General features: G+C 38.2%; 1 pseudogene; it reads left to right on the top strand.

Annotated features, from left to right (window-relative positions):
• Nucleotides 1-2,417: 2,417 nt before the first annotated feature.
• Nucleotides 2,418-5,204, top strand: LOC120343483 (broad substrate specificity ATP-binding cassette transporter ABCG2 pseudogene; annotated as a pseudogene).
• The last annotated feature ends 6,993 nt before the right edge of the window (nt 5,205-12,197 follow it).

The following is a 12,197-nucleotide window of genomic DNA, read 5'->3' as shown; positions in this document are numbered from 1 at the left end:
AAAAATTAATTTAGGCGATGAGTGTAAAATTTCGGATCTAACCATCTTAAATAGTCCTCAAATAGTTGCCATTAATCAGAAAACTGTTGTTAAGTCTGGTATAGCAGATTAGCTTTCTCTATTGATTTGATAACATTCTTCGCATGTCCGATATCATTAATATGAAAATAATATTATAACCAGTAAATAATGTCACATTCGTGTTCCCTACTTGCGATACTTTCCCTCGGGGTTACCGATGCTACTTTATCGTGAATGTTTGGCCATCGCAGCAAATTGTTATCATTGAGCATGCGAAGCGTTTTCAGAATCGTTTCTTTTTGGTTTTTGAAAATAGACGAAAGTTGGTGGTCGGGCAAAAGGCTATTCTGTATCGTCGCATTTAACAGCGCAAAGATCAATCGCTTAGTCGCTATCGCATGCAATGTATTTACAAAAATGCCTGGTTGAATAGAATTTTTTTAATTAAACCGTGTCGATATATTTAGTATTGGAAAGATTAAATTTTCGACGACTTTTCGTATTCTTTGCCTTCGCTTTAACGGCAAAGAAGGTTTTGCCCTCTTGTAAAAACCGCGGGTCTTACTATCAAAGTTGTAAATACGTAAATAATCCTGCGTCAAGGCCGATTAATATCAGATTGAAACGCCTTTTAAATATTCTCCAGCAAAAATGTTTAAGTGAAAAATATTGACCTTATTCTATATTTGCATAGTATATGCATAAATATAATTTTCGTTGTTATTTGGTAAAGTAAACGATAAATAACATGTGCCCACTGCAGAATCAATGTAATCAGTAATCCACAAATTTATTACTAATTTTGCATTATTGTATTTCCTTGGTAAACTTTGAGCAAAGAGGGCTTCAGATAATTGTAAATCCTTACAATGATATCAAGTTTCCGTTACTCATTTCTTTGTATTCGACTTACGCACCATGTAAGATCTGCAGAGTCATGAGTTACATAACCCAGACGCACAATATGTTACGTAAGTGAGTCAGCTGGTGTGCACACGACCTTCTTAGCAGTCGACTTATTCATGGTAGCTAACAGATAATCTGCAAAGAATTTCAGTTCATTTAATTAACTAATGAGAAGGGTGGTCATCGATCTAACGCAGGGCAGTTGATCAATATACATAGTATAAACTGTGCTGATTTTTTTATTTCGCGTGTGCGCTTTCGTTTTGATAATTGGTGTGAAAATTGTATGCTGATTATAGGATTGGGAAAAACTTTTGGGAACACTAAACGACTGATCGGCGATCGTGTACAAATGTTTTTATTTATAGCGGTCTCCGAAAATGTTGATCGCAGATTTTCGATGGGCATACCTAGCGACTGTTCGTGCGTTCGATTAGTTTTCAAGCATGGAAATGACGTGATGCTGGTGAAGCTGTAATTAGCCGTGGCGCGATTCAGTGGAAATGCGTGACCGGGCGTATACAGAAGTATATGTATTATCTAAGAGTTCTGATATGCCGTTGTCGTCGACAGCATCACGCATATCGAGTGATCTGTTTAGTATGAGTATACAGCTTGCAGCAAAGTTTGCAATGCTGGAATTATTCGATCAATTTAATAGAAAACTAGCGTTTGTGGTAATGTATATTGAAATGTAGTTTCCTAACAAGTTTATCTTCAACAGATGTGAAGATACGGTACGCTTTTAATGTTTCATGAACGGCCCCAACCTCTGGCGATCTTATGTTGCTAATTTTCATGCACGTATAAGGATTTAGGTAGTGAATTATTCAGGCTATGCAAAACGACCCTAGAAACTATGGTATATGTGCAACATGACATGCAAAAATTGTTTATAGGTTATACGAGAGTTTAAAGCGAAGCTGCGTAGCCTCGACATAATTGTACGGTGTGATCGCGTGCGTGTTGGCGAGTAAAGGCAATTGCATTGTCACTGGCGCGGGAAACATAATGATTTCGAGTTTTGTTTGCATTTGTATCTTAATATTATCGACTGAATTTTTTACCAGGCTAGGTCCCAACGATCGTACGACGAACCTTCTTATTCATTAGATTTATGCTCATATAAACAATTTGTCGTACTCCTGAAGTATGTGAGCCAAGATGACGGACACCGGAACGTAGTATGTGTACCAGGTTAAGATTAGACCATAATCTCAGTTACAATTACTACGGGAGTCACTTGTCTATAGTCACCGAACTCGTAATAGATATAAAACAAGGAAATTGGAATAAAAGTATGGCCTAACGCCCCAACCCTATAACCAGGTACACATACTACGTTCCAGTGTCCGCCCTCTTGGTTCACATACTTCGATAGCACCCAATTTTTATAAGCCAGACGATTCATATGAATTGCAACTAATCCATATCTTATTATCATGTATTGCGCTGCATGTTATAACATCTGCAAAATTTCACTTTTTAATCGTGTACTACGTTTCTCCAGTTTCACCATCGCATTGTATATGTCAGTAGGCCTAGTTGTAAAATGTCCGTTCTACCGACAGTGTCGTACAAGGGATCAAACGAATCGGACATAAACAAGATTTCTGAAACGGATAAAGACCCCAAAACGGCTCAAGGATCTGTTATGAGTTTCCACGAAATCTCATATGTTGTTGAAATAAAGCAGTCGTGTTGTGGAATCTGCAGAAAGAAAACAAAAAAGAAAATTTTAAATGATGTAAGCGGTATTATAAAACCCGGAATAAATGCAATCATGGGACCAACAGGAAGCGGTAAATCATCTTTACTGGATGCTTTGGCCCGCCGTAAGGATCCTGCTTTTTTAAAGGGACAGATATTACTCGATGGCAAACCATTACCTAAAAATTTTCAGTATATAAGCGGGTATGTTATACAGAATGATTTGATGCTTGGCACAATCTCAGTCCGCGAAACGTTGTGGTTTTGTGCTAACTTGCGTCTTCCTCCAAGCATCTCGCATCAGGATAAAAAACGAAGAATAGAAAATGTTATTGATGAGCTAGGACTGGAATCGTGCGCTGACACCAAAATAGGAACAGAAATAATACGTGGTATATCGGGAGGTGAAAAGAAAAGAACTTCCATTGCGTTGGAATTGATTTTGGAGCCCAAAATACTTTTTCTAGACGAACCAACGACTGGCTTGGATGCGGCCACTGCTTGGTCGGTTATGCTATTGCTGAAAACTTTAGCTAAGAAAGGAAATACGATAGTATGTTCTATTCATCAACCGCGGTATAGCATATTCAAGCTATTTGATACCCTCACATTACTATCACAAGGAAATGTTGTGTATCATGGACCCACTTCTGACGCACTACCTCATTTTGAAAGTGTCGGATATTCTTGTGAACCACATGATAACCCTGCTGATTTTTTCTTGGATGTGCTAAACGGGACTCATCATATATCCAGTGATGAAATCGAAGTAACATCCGCTGTAGACGAAGAGCAAGGCGCTCGTACACCATCCAATATTGAAAACAGTCTTGTAACTGCATTTAGATCGAGTGAAAAATTCAATACTCTAACGAGAGAGTTGAACGAGTATGCAGGATCAACGAATAAAATAAAAGTTAAACATTCAGGGAGCATGTATGCAACAAGCTTTACTCATCAACTGGGAGTCCTGCTGAAGAGAGCCGCAAAAAACGCTATTCGTGACCCACAAGGTCTGATTGGAAATATTGTGTTAAATATTATCATCGGTGTAGTGTTTGGCTTGATATACTACCAAGTAGACAACTCTCCTGATTCCGGAATTCAAAATAGATTAGGCATTCTCTTCTTCATCTGCACAAGTCTTCTTTTCGGATCTATTGCAGCAATTGATGCGTTCAAGATTGAGCGTGAAATATTCATCCATGAGCATGTTTCTGGATATTACAGAGTAATTTCTTATTACTTGGCAAAAGTATTAGCAGATCTTATTCCGCTACGAACGATAGCTCCCACAATTTTTTGCGCCATCACGTATTGGATGGTTGGTTTGAAACCAACTGCGGGGTCTTTCTTTCTTTTTGTATTGCTTGCAACCTTGGTTGGGTATTCATCGATTGGAATTGGTCTTTTTTACTCTGCGACATTTACTAAGGCAGTGGCGGAACTACTTTTGATTCTTACTTTTGTATTTACCGTCATGTTTTCTGGCCTCCTTGTGAACGTAGACACAATACTTCCGTGGTTATCCTGGTTAAAGTATTTCAGCATAGCAAGGTATGGATTGGTAGGATTATCAGTGAATGAGCTGTGGGGCCAGAATTTTACATCTTGCAGTGCAAATCTGACTACATTTCAATCCTCAATTTTTGCATCAAGCGACGTTGTTGAAATATCACGACCCGACAACGAAACAGTGTGCATTTCCATACAAGGTGATGAGTATTTACACAGTAGCTTGTCTATCGGAGCAAGCGGATCAGAAATTAATTCTTGGGATTTATGGCAGAATGTAGTCGCACTGGCTTGCATAGCTACAGGACTCTATACTTTGACTTACATACAACTTACGCGCATCAAGACGTACTCCTGATTTTACGTATAATATATATTTTTTTAATTAAATTCGTTTAAACACAGCCAATTATAGAAAATTTAGTGTAGTCATTTTTGCTTTCAGTTTATGCAATAAAGCGAATTTGTATAGGCGGAATATTGTTTGGACTAACAATTTCATATCACACATGACAGCTCTTCAAACAGTCTATCTTCTCCGTTTATTTGCAAGAATCACATTTTTATATTCGTTTCGTATTATGTATTTTTACAGTCATTTCGCAAACGTTGACTGACCAGTGAGCAGCGACAAAATATTATACAATCGAGCCATTTCCTTCTGTATAAATTAGTCGGAAGTGTGCCTCGGGCTACTGCATTCCATCTTAATTAGGTTTTTGTAAATAGCCCAAATAGTTTTATGTTTGTGCTCACTATAATATGACGCTTTTCTACAAACTTTTGGATTGTATTTGTATACTTTTTTTTTCTAAAGAAACTTATATATACTAAAACTTGACGTATCTTTCTACAAATTAATGATGATGTTTCAAAATAATGACTGGTTTCTATCATACTGAATGGGGTAAAAAGACGTGAACATAATTATTTTGCCTTCCGTTTAACCAAAAGTGATCAAAATACTATTTTGGTTATTACTATTAATTTATACCCTGGTTAAAATGAAGAGAACCTGAACATATTTGTCTTGTCTTCTTCTGTAAAACAAGCCCTAGATCAGGGATGGCGAACCACTGACCCGCGGGTCACAAAGTGACCCAACTCGTTTAATTCGTGACCCGCCAAGGCATGACTAAAATTAAAAAAAAATGCTAACAGAGAGAGAGTGAGAGAGATTTATTATTTCGTTAACCAGAAAACAAGCAATGGTACAATAAAATCTATACAAAATATGCAAGTCAATTCGGTATAGACTGGAGAGAGCGATACGACCATAGGGGCCATCAAAGTCAGCTCCCCCCAAGTTCACTATTAAAGAATCACAGTTAATGTATTTAAACCATGTATCATCTGATCTGTTTGGCACACAATACATATATCCGTTGATAATAAGACTCAAATTCAAAGAGTTTGGGCGTTAATTCTTGAGAAAGAAAAATATATAGACGCAAATTGTTGAATTCGGGCGTTGGAGCTTGGAAAGTAAATATAAACCATCGTGAGCGGGCTTTGAACTTGAAGAGTTGGAGTTGAGTTCTGGTACCTATTTTTGTGTCAAAATTCTGTTAATTGACATACCGCCAGGGCAGTGGCGGCGCGTTTTGACAACCGGGGCAAGCTACTGCGGGACCAAGTCACCCCCATCTACGGGGACAGGATGAGCGCTGTAAGTTCTCCCATCATTTTATGAGTATAAAAACCATTCCATCGGTAACAACCAATCGGCAAAAGCGACAATTTTTAACGATAAGAAAGTGTCTTTAAAACCGGTCCAAGTCAAGGGATTAATAAATATAGACATAGTTTATTTTGAAACCTCTTTCAAAAGGAAAGGCAATATTTACCCAGATAAATACAATGACATATTAACAGAAACTTCGGGAAAGCAGACAAAACCTAAAATAAGGTTTAAAACGTTACTATGAAGAAAGGAAAGTTAATGCAAAGATAAGGACATGCGTCGCTCACTCATAGATATATATGCTGCTAGACGTCTACTGCTTGAACATATATGCAACACGCCGCGGTTTCTTGGAAGCAAAATGCTCAATAACGCGCTGATTAAAGTCATGCATCCCAGAAATAACGTCTCTGTGAATGGATAAAACAGCCAAGGAATTTAATCTATCTTGCTTCATTGTGTTTCTGAGATACGTTTTAATACGCTTCAGCGTGCTGAATGTTCGCTCTACGTCGGCGGAAGAAATAGGCGTCGTCAAAATGATGTCCAGAAATTTTGCAGACGCCGCAAAGGTAGTTACTAGAGTGTTATCTATGAGGAACCCATAGAGCGCGCAAGTTGATGTGATGTTCAAAAAAGTTTGATTGGTGTATATACATCGCAATTCATTTTCCAATTTACCCACGTTTATCATGGGGTAAAATTTGGAGACAGTAGCCAACAAATGGATGGGAAATTGACGTGCAAATTTTGAAAAATTTTTGGGGTTCATCAAAGAGAACGCGGCAAGGTGTTCAGTGCGCAGACGATCGCCTATTTGATTCACCAGAATGTCACAGCATTCCTTTGCAGACAAAATCAAACGCTGCGTTGTTTGCCCGCGGCGTAAAGAAGCACTCCATGTGTCGTCGGATTTTATTGTTTCCCGGATACGAGATACAGCATCGCAGAAGTCTGAAATACACGACTGCACAGACGCTCCATCCATTAGCCTTGACTGCAATGCGCCGTATAATACATCCACGTGATAGAATATTGTGGAGAAAAAAGCGAGAAAAAATGAAAACTCACCATCTTCTAGCAGACGCTTTAGACCTGCCGCCTCCCGGAGAGCTCTGAATGCCATTGAAACACTCAATGAGCTCAGACCTAATTTCGGACACGCCCTGCACCACGCGTGATTGGAAGTTCCAACGTGTTGGTGCACAAGCTGGGAGACGGCGGCTACATATCTGGCGAAGAAGGTCAGAGCGCTTCGGCGAAACGGAAAAAAATGAAGAAAACCCCGAAACATTTGCAAAAAATATACGGACGGGGATGTATCAAGACACATATTTTTAATAACGAGGTTAAATTGGTGTGCATAACAATGTAAAAAATGCGCATGAGGAAAATCTTCTTTTATATAAACTTGAACACCATGTTTCGACCCACTCATGACTGCCGCACCGTCATAAGTTTAAGCTATCAATTTTGACTTCGCGTTGTAAGGCTGTAACACTTCTTTCAGTACAGCCGATATCCCGCAAGCCGTGCGATCAACGATTGGTACAAAGCTGTGAAATCTCTCGGTAGGTTTACCATCTTTCACAAACCGAAAAATCACAGCCAGTTGGGAAACGCACGTGATGTCAGTTGTATCGTCAGACTGAATCGAAAGGAACTGGTAATTCTCAATTTCCAGAGCCAAATGTTGTAAATAAATTTTATACCTTGAGTCGAGCAAATCATTTTGGATATCCTTAGATGTCCCTTTCGAAACAGTTGCGGCATCAAGATGATCTCTCAATACTGTATCTAGGGATGCGGTGTATTCCACCATATTCAAAAATACCCCTCTATTAGAAGAGCCAGCCCGTTCATCGTGCCCACGGAGGGACAGAGCGTGACAACCAATGAACTTCAAAACATCTATGAATCGACCGAGAACATGGCGGTTTTTCTCGACGTTTTAGTTGTGCCGACGAATAGAAACCGCGCGTCCTTCATCCTACTGTGCTGCAATATTAACGTTTCCGAATGTTCGGTATTTTACTGCATTGTCCAGATGCTCCATAGAAGATTGATGATCCCTGGCACGCTCGGAAAGATGTTTAAGATCTCTAAAACCAAATTTATACCAACGTGAGTCACGGGCGGTAGCAAGAAGTAGGAAATAAAAACAAAAAAGTGCATTTTTGTCATCGCTGTAACACAACCATTCGTGTTTTTTATACCAAGTTTCTGCGCAGAATGTACGCCGACGCTTTCCTCCGTCATGGGATTGTTCCAGTGAACAATTTTTTGGTTGATAAGGCCCAAGACGTTGAACCTCTAATTTTTGTTCCAGCGGCAGCTGCGAAAACGGAGTGCGAAGTAGTGCATCAACCTTATTCATTATGAGGTCTAAGGCTAAGAAATGCGAAGCCGGAAAGAAGTGAGGAGCTCAAAAGGAATGTGGAAAATCGAAAGCAAATGGACTAAAGGTCTCTAACTGATTCAAACAGCGAAACAAGCGACAAAAACGAAGGCGAGGAAACTATCAACTCTTCAAGCAACCAACGAACGAGAAGGAATGCGTGAATATGTCAACACGTTGTTGTAAGAAACGTCGGCATTGTGTCGTCATAATTTCGGGGCTAGCCCCGATCGGCCCCGATGATTTAGTAAAAGAAACAGAAAACAAACGAGGCAAACGCGGCAAGTGGAAGATAAAAGAGAGAATACGATATACAATGAGCAACCGGGGCAAAATCGGCGTCGCCCCGTCGACGTTCGGCGAAGGCTTTGCAAGCGAAAAATGAACCATGTCGGGAGAATATGGCTAGTGTAGACAGTCTGTGCAACCGATATTGAGGTATTTTTCGAATATTTTTTATTATATCGAAAAAACCCTATTGACGCGCCTCCACTGGGGCAATGTAAAAGGGCATTAATGTGGTTGAGAGCTGATCGAGAAATATATTACTCTTAGAGTGGAATTCTCTCCAAACTCTTCAAAACCGTTAAATAATTTGCCGCATCATCCAAAACGTTTTTGGCAATTCGTATGCATGTTTTCGTACTCTAATTTCATAAAATTGAGTGCCATAAAAAGTCCCCAATTAAAGTGATGCATAAGTAAAGCCCAAAAATACACCAACATAAAATTTGTTTCAGAAGTTTCTTATAGATACAAACATTGATTAAATATCTGTGACCCACTCTCTTCTGTTCGCCGATAAAATTATAATTTTTGACCCATTCATTGAAAAAGGTTCGCCATCCCTGCCCTAGATAGACCATGTCTCGGTGGTATACATTTACGCACGTGACATACATGGAATGGGAATCCGCTACTTAAAAAAACAAAAATAGGACAATTTTATCGCAAAGATATGTATATATTAGCAGTAGTCTCTATCAATGTATCAAAGTCTTGCTCAGAGTTTCTGGTTGTGTTCGCAACGGAGCTTGAATTCAACAAACAAACGATCGAATATTTTACATACAGTAAAATGCTATTTGATTGGATTTTGTAACTTTTGATACCACTTCTGACAATGCTTTCAAATTGAATATTTAAGTATAGAGTTTGCCCGCTTACATTTCTTTGGATTGAAACTGTCATACGCTGGGTTGTTGCCATGCAGCAATAAGCCAAAGTTTACGCTCACATGGCAGTAGTGAAAGAGATAAGTCATAATCTGAAAAATCATATTAAAATGAGCAAATTGTAACGTGAGTATAACTTGCACCAAACTTTAATTTTATTAGTAGGTCAACAAATTACTACCAATGGCCAACAGTTGTTTATAGAAAAGAAAATCTCAATTTCGTTGTTGTGAGCACAGCATTAGTAAATTCATCAGCTGTTCACCTGCTGTTGTATGAAACATTATGAAATCATATACTCTGCAACCCACTCTAAGTACTGCATATCTACAACGAGCGGCTAAATTTTTATATGTAATTACGTGCAAATAGCAACTCAGCGATTCAATACGTTTACTTTACACTTGTTATAAGTTATTTCTCATATTTCACTCAATAGTCGTTCTGAAATTTCTGCAAGCATAAGAGTTTAACGAGAATATCGGTTAGAGACCGTGGACTTATCGATCAAAAGTGAGGGATCCCCCAAAACAGCGCTCTTACCCCATAGTGACACCTTGTGTCCCATCACTAATTAATTAATAACTCGCTAATTATACGACATAATTTGCCCAAAATCAATAGACTTCTGGTCCGAGATATGATGATTGCACATGAAAAATCTGGAGCAGATTCAATCTCGTTTTCGTAAGATATCGCGTGCATCTAGCAGACATACAAATACCTATCAACATACTTACCGATTGAAATCGATAAGTAATAAACACAGTGGAGGTTAAAGATAAATATTACGGTAAATACCGCACTACCAGCAAAATTGCAGCTAAAACAAATCAAAATTTCGCTAATTTCTCCAGATCCATAAGGTCCATGACAAACACACAGGCACAATGTCACCAAAATATTGAAAAAACCGAAAGAGATGTAATATGAAACACGCGTGCGCACATGTCGTATACGTATAGCAATGTTCTCAATAGTTAGATGAAAAACAAAAGATAAGGTAACGGACTCAACGTTGGACTCACGAAGGGTCCATCAAAGGTTCACTTTTTGTCTAAGAACTTAATAAAGAGTCCTTGAGGTAGATGTTTTTTTTCATAGAATTTGAGGTATATATAGCCCGCCGCAAGCAGTAGGCCTATCCGGAAAATTAAATAAAGATTGCAGCAGAATGCTATTTGTACTTATACATCTTCTCATTAACAATCACACATATATATTTTCTATGAGGTGCTTCGAATGAAGAGAATATTCATTCGGGAAGGAATGAATAGTCAGGGGTGCCTGAGGGGTGGTGATCGCCAAAAAATGTATACATTTTTTAAATGCAATTTTCCAGCATTCGCGGTAAGATATCAATTCATACGTCTTTTTCAACACCATTTTGCTCTATCCTTGAACGATTAACTGAAAACTGGACGTTTCCTGGCTTGCTTTCAATAATCCCTTTCACCAAATAGGTAGATGAAAATGCGCGCTTATATGTCTTGGATAACTTCGACATCGAAGTACGTCTGTAGCGCAATTCTTCAAGACAGCGGTTCCCAAACTTTTTGTTCGTGCGGCGAAAAAAATGCTGCTTTCAAATTAAACTCAATTTTGTGATCGTTAATGTGTACTTTATACTTTTTAAAGTTTGTAAACATCTAGGGCTAAGGAATAAAGGCAAAATGTCAACTCTTCAAGGTAAAATAAATTTATTTATTCACATACACAGCATTTAAAATAAGAAACAATAGCATATTTATAGTAAATACAATATGCAAAATACTCAATCCTAGTTGTGTACTCAATTTTAGTTGTGTTTAATTAAAACAATTCTGTTAATTTTCGCGTCGCACTCTTTGGGAACTGCTGCTTTAGGATATTGTTAGATGTCAGTGGCTACTTTAACTGACTTTGTTTGGAGCAAAAGGCACGAGTGAGCGTCGTATTACGTCAATATATAAAAAAAATCTGGCCCGCTTCCAAAAATTTTGGGCTGGCTAAGGTATTTCAGTCTAAACTATTTATTTTTATTTTTTTTTGTGGAAGATATTTTGCTGAATAATGTCATTCATGGACAATAGATTTATACAATAAAGGTTAATTCATCATCAATGACATTGTGCGAATAAAACGCTATCTTCCAATTTTGAAACTGCATTCGCACGGCGGCACGAGCGAGGTCTAACCTAACGTATAAGCAAATTTCAAACAACCTAATCTATCCTATCTATTGGCGACAATAATCTCTGTCGTGGGACTATACTTGTTTACTAATTCCATAACTGCATTTACAAGGCGGCACGAGGTCTAACGTATACGCAAAGTTCAAATAACTCAATCTATCTATTGGCGACAATAATCTGTGTGTGAGATTTATTGTTTTAAAAAAAAATAATGATACAACGATGTTTCTTATCAAAATTATTTGCTAGACCCAATTCAAATTGAAGAAGCCCAGAACAGACTGAAATGAATGAATCACCTTGCAAGTCCATGGTAGACAGTTTAGAAGCCAAACAGCGTACGCCTACCCCTTGACGCTTCACGTGTAACGTGTATGTCATATTGAAGTAAACAAAGACGTCTTAAAACAATGTTTGCCCAGAGAACACTTGAGACATCTTGTTGTACCTTGTGCCTTCATAAGTATTTTGCTGAGTATTTACTCCTGTCATGGGAATATAATTAGAACATAATCATGCGACAATAATAATACTCTTGAACGACTGTGAATAAGAGAATTATATTAAATCCTTGTTAGATCGCATGAAGTTTAATCAGTTTAGATCCAGTGTAT

This window comes from Styela clava, chromosome 3, assembly GCF_964204865.1.
Source record: "Styela clava chromosome 3, kaStyClav1.hap1.2, whole genome shotgun sequence".
Classification (NCBI taxonomy): domain Eukaryota; kingdom Metazoa; phylum Chordata; class Ascidiacea; order Stolidobranchia; family Styelidae; genus Styela; species Styela clava.
This window is presented reverse-complemented; position numbering and strand designations above follow the sequence as displayed.